Raw genomic sequence first — 6,298 nt, forward strand, 5'->3', positions numbered from 1 at the left:
ATAGTCCCAAAAAATCTCCTATAAACACTATAAAATTAACACTGTCAGCTCTGAGAGATGAAAATATTTCCTGTTCACTTACAGAATTCATTGACAGAAAGTATATTTGTTTCTTGAAACAAACTAGACTGCTAACTGTGAGGCAGGATAAAAGAACTGATTAGCCCCATCTCACTGTTCCAGGCCCAGCCCCTTCTCTCTGTTCCCATTGTTCTTGTTTCTGAGCTCTCTGTCTCTGTCTTTGTTCTCAGCTTCCCCTCTATCTGTTCTCTGCCCTACTTTTTCTGACCGAATGACTTTGCTTCTTCTGTCTGTCTGCCTCTATCCCTTCCCCAGTTCCTCACTCTTCTCCCCTCCCCCAATAAATCCATTTTATACCAGGTCTGTTGCATGGTATAATTTCTCAGGGGCACACCTTGCATGAGCCCACCAAAGGTACTCCCTTGCCATGTTATATTTCATAACACTAACACATTAAATGCAACTGACAAAATCTATAAATATTAGTTTGAGACATGGATTTTTTTATTCTCATAAAGGCATCAAAACATCATTTCATTGTGCTTGGCCTTCAGATAAATGACACCTAACCTTACCTAATGCTTAAGAATGCTTCACATGCTCTTCCGCTCGACTCGAGACTCGAGCCCCGGGCTACCTTGCCAGCAGAGTCTTGCCCAACACCCGCAAGGGCCCACACGGGACTCCCCACGGGACCCTAAGACCTCTGGTGAGTGGACCACAGTGCCTGCCCAAATCCAATCGCGCGGAACTTGAGACTGCGGTACATAGGGAAGCAGGCTACCCGGGCCTGATCTGGGGCACAAGTCCCTTCCGCTCGACTCGAGACTCGAGCCCCGGGCTACCTTGCCAGCAGAGTCTTGCCCAACACCCGCAAGGGTCCACACGGGACTCCCCACGGGACCCTAAGACCTCTGGTGAGTGGATCACAGTGCCTGCCCCAATCCAATCGCGCGGAACTTGAGACTTCGGTACATAGGGAAGCAGGCTACCCGGGCCTGATCTGGGGCACAAGTCCCTTCCGCTCGACTCGAGACTCGAGCCCCGGGCTACCTTGCCAGCAGAGTCTTGCCCAACACCCGCAAGGGTCCACACGGGACTCCCCACAGGACCCTAAGACCTCTGGTGAGTGGATCACAGTGCCTGCCCCAATCCAATCGCGTGGAACTTGAGACTGCGGTACATAGGGAAGCAGGCTACCCGGGCCTGATCTGGGGCACAAGTCCCTTCCGCTCGACTCGAGACTCGAGCCCCGGGCTACCTTGACAGCAGAGTCTTGCCCAACACCCGCAAGGGCCCACACGGGACTCCCCACGGGACCCTAAGACCTATGGTGAGTGGAACACAGCACCTACCCCAATCCAATCGCGTGGAACTTGAGACTGCGGTACATAGGGAAGCAGGCTACCCGGCTTGATCTGGGGCACAAACCCCTTCCACTCCACTCGAGCCCCGGCTACCTTGCCAGCTGAGTCGCCTGACACCCGCAAGGGCCCACACAGGATTCCACACGTGATCCTAAGACCTCTAGTGAGTGGAACAGAACTTCTGCCAGGAGTCTGGTTCGAACACCAGATATCTGGGTACCTGCCTTGCAAGAAGAGAGCTTGCCTGCAGAGAATACTCTGCCCACTGAAACTAAGGAGAGTGCTACCCTCCAGGTCTGCTCATAGAGGCTAACAGAGTCACCTGAAGAACAAGCTCTTAACAGTGACAACTAAAACAGCTAGCTTCAGAGATTACCAGATGGCGAAAGGCAAACGTAAGAATCCTACTAACAGAAATCAAGACCACTCACCATCATCAGAACGCAGCACTCCCACCCCACCTAGTCCTGGGCACCCCAACAAAACCGAAAATCTAGACCCAGATTTAAAAACATTTCTCATGATGATGATAGAGGACATCAAGAAGGACTTTCATAAGTCACTTAAAGATTTACAGGAGAGCACTGCTAAAGAGTTACAGGCTCTTAAAGAAAAGCAGGAAAACACAGCCAAACAGGTGATGGAAATGAACAAAACCATACTAGAACTAAAAGGGGAAGTAGACACAATAAAGAAAACCCAAAGCGAGGCAACGCTGGAGATAGAAACCCTAGGAAAGAGATCTGGAACCATAGATGCGAGCATCAGCAACAGAATACAAGAAATGGAAGAGAGAATCTCAGGTGCAGAAGATTCCATAGAGAACATCGACACAACAGTCAAAGAAAATACAAAATGCAAAAGGATCCTAACTCAAAACATCCAGGTAATCCAGGACACAATGAGAAGACCAAACCTACGGATAATAGGAATTGATGAGAATGAAGATTTTCAACTTAAAGGGCCAGCTAATATCTTCAACAAAATAATAGAAGAAAACTTCCCAAACATAAAAAAAGAGATGCCCATGATCATACAAGAAGCATACAGAACTCCAAATAGACTGGACCAGAAAAGAAATTCCTCCCGACACATAATAATCAGAACAACAAATGCACTAAATAAAGATAGAATATTAAAAGCAGTAAGGGAGAAAGGTCAAGTAACATATAAAGGAAGGCCTATCAGAATTACACCAGACTTTTCACCAGAGACTATGAAAGCCAGAAGAGCCTGGACAGATGTTATACAGACACTAAGAGAACACAAATGCCAGCCAAGGCTACTATACGTGGCCAAACTCTCAATTACCATAGATGGAGAAAACAAAGTATTCCACGACAAAACCAAGTTCACACAATATCTTTCCACGAATCCAGCCCTTCAAAGGATAATAACAGAAAAGAAGCAATACAAGGACGGAAATCACGCCCTAGAACAACCAAGAAAGTAATCATTCAACAAACCAAAAAGAAGACAGCCACAAGAACAGAATGCCAACTCTAACAACAAAAATAAAAGGGAGCAACAATTACTTTTCCTTAATATCTCTTAATATCAATGGACTCAATTCCCCAATAAAAAGACATAGACTAACAGACTGGCTACACAAACAGGACCCAACATTCTGCTGCTTACAGGAAACCCATCTCAGGGAAAAAGACAGACACTACCTCAGAGTGAAAGGCTGGAAAACAATTTTCCAAGCAAATGGACTGAAGAAACAAGCTGGAGTAGCCATTTTAATATCGGATAAAATCGACTTCCAACCCAAAGTTATCAAAAAAGACAAGGAGGGACACTTCATACTCATCAAAGGTAAAATCCTCCAAGAGGAACTCTCAATTCTGAATATCTACGCACCAAATGCAAGGGCAGCCACATTCATTAGAGACACTTTAGTAAAGCTCAAAGCATACATTGCACCTCACACAATAATAGTGGGAGACTTCAACACACCACTTTCTTCAATGGACAGATCGTGGAAACAGAAACTAAACAGGGACACAGTGAAACTAACAGAAGTTATGAAACAAATGGACCTGACAGATATCTACAGAACATTTTATCCTAAAACAAAAGGATATACCTTCTTCTCAGCACCTCACGGGACCTTCTCCAAAATTGACCATATAATTGGTCACAAAACAGGCCTCAATAGATACAAAAATATTGAAATTGTCCCATGTATCCTATCAGACCACCATGGCCTAAGACTGATCTTCAATAACAACATAAATAATGGAAAGCCAACATTCACGTGGAAACTGAATAACACTCTTCTCAATGATACCTTGGTCAAGGAAGGAATAAAGAAAGAAATTAAAGACTTTTTAGAGTTTAATGAAAATGAAGCCACAACGTACCCAAACCTATGGGACACAATGAAAGCATTTCTAAGAGGGAAACTCATAGCGCTGAGTGCCTCCAAGAAGAAACGGGAGACAGCACATACTAGCAGCTTGACAACACATCTAAAAGCCCTAGAAAAAAAGGAAGCAAATTCACCCAAGAGGAGTAGACGGCAGGAAATAATCAAACTCAGGGGTGAAATCAACCAAGTGGAAACAAGAAGAACTATTCAAAGAATTAACCAAACGAGGAGTTGGTTCTTTGAGAAAATCAACAAGATAGATAAACCCTTAGCTAGACTAACTAGAGGGCACAGGGACAGCATCATAATTAACAAAATCAGAAATGAAAAGGGAGACATAACAACAGATCCTGAAGAAATCCAAAACACCATCAGATCCTTCTACAAAAGGCTATACTCAACAAAACTGGAAAACCTGGACGAAATGGACAAATTTCTGGACAGATACCAGGTACCAAAGTTGAATCAGGATCAAGTTGACCATCTAAACAGTCCCATATCACCTAAAGAAATAGAAGCAGTTATTAATAGTCTCCCAACCAAAAAAAGCCCAGGACCAGATGGGTTTAGTGCAGAGTTCTATCAGACCTTCAAAGAAGATCTAATTCCAATTCTGCACAAACTATTTCACAAAATAGAAGTAGAAGGTACTCTACCCAACTCATTTTATGAAGCCACTATTACTCTGATACCTAAACCACAGAAAGATCCAACAAAGATAGAGAACTTCAGACCAATTTCTCTTATGAATATCGATGCAAAAATCCTCAATAAAATTCTCCCTAACCGAATCCAAGAACACATTAAAGCAATCATCCATCCTGACCAAGTAGGTTTTATTCCAGGGATGCAGGGATGGTTTAATATACGAAAATCCATCAATGTAATCCATTATATAAACAAACTCAAAGACAAAAACCACATGATCATCTCGTTAGATGCAGAAAAAGCATTTGACAAGATCCAACACCCATTCATGATAAAAGTTTTGGAAAGATCAGGAATTCAAGGCCCATACCTAAACATGATAAAAGCAATCTACAGCAAACCAGTAGCCAACATCAAAGTAAATGGAGAGAAGCTGGAAGCAATCCCACTAAAATCAGGGACTAGACAAGGCTGCCCACTTTCTCCCTACCTTTTCAACATAGTACTTGAAGTATTAGCCAGAGCAATTCGACAACAAAAGGAGATCAAGGGGATACAAATTGGAAAAGAGGAAGTCAAAATATCACTTTTTGCAGATGATATGATAGTATATATAAGTGACCCTAAAAGTTCTACCAGAGAACTCCTAGACCTGATAAACAGCTTCGGTGAAGTAGTTGGATATAAAATAAACTCAAACAAGTCAATGGCCTTTCTCTATACAAAGAATAAACACGCTGAGAAAGAAATTAGGGAAACAACACCCTTCTCAATAGTCACAAATAATATAAAATATCTTGGCGTGACTCTAACTAAGGAGGTGAAAGATCTGTATGATAAAAACTTCAAATCTCTGAAGAAAGAAATTAAAGAAGATCTCAGAAGATGGAAAGATCTCCCATGCTCATGGATTGGCAGGATCAACATTGTAAAAATGGCTATCTTGCCAAAAGCAATCTACAGATTCAATGCAATCCCCATCAAAATTCCAACTCAATTCTTCAACGAATTGGAAGGAGCAATTTGCAAATTTGTCTGGAATAACAAAAAACCTAGGATAGCAAAAAGTCTTCTCAAGGATAAAAGAACTTCTGGCGGAATCACCATGCCAGACCTAAAGCTTTACTACAGAACAATTGTGATAAAAACTGCATGGTACTGGTATAGAGACAGACAAGTAGACCAATGGAATAGAATTGAAGATCCAGAAATGAACCCACTCACCTATGGTCACTTGATCTTCGACAAGGGAGCTAAAACCATCCAGTGGAAGAAAGACAGCATTTTCAACAATTGGTGCTGGCACAACTGGTTGTTATCGTGTAGAAGAATGCGAATCGATCCATACTTATCTCCTTGTACTAAGGTCAAATCTAAGTGGATCAAGGAACTTCACATAAAACCAGAGACACTGAAACTTATAGAGGAGAAAGTGGGGAAAAGCCTTGAAGATATGGGCACAGGGGAAAAATTCCTGAACAGAACAGCAATGGCTTGTGCTGTAAGATCGAGAATCGACAAATGGGACCTAATGAAACTCCAAAGTTTCTGCAAGGCAAAAGACACGGTCAATAAGACAAAAAGACCACCAACAGATTGGGAAAGGATCTTTACCTATCCTAAATCAGATAGGAGACTAATATCCAACATATATAAAGAACTCAAGAAGGTGGACTTCAGAAAATCAAATAACCCCATTAAAAAATGGGGCTCAGAACTGAACAAAGAATTCTCACCTGAGGAATACCGAATGGCAGAGAAGCACTTGAAAAAATGTTCAACATCCTTAATCATCAGGGAAATGCAAATCAAAACAACCCTGAGATTCCACCTCACACCAGTCAGAATGGCTAAGATCAAAAATTCAGGTGACAGCAGATGCTGGCGA

This window comes from Mus musculus, chromosome X (assembly GCF_000001635.26).
Source record: "Mus musculus strain C57BL/6J chromosome X, GRCm38.p6 C57BL/6J".
NCBI classification, from domain to species: Eukaryota; Metazoa; Chordata; class Mammalia; order Rodentia; family Muridae; genus Mus; species Mus musculus.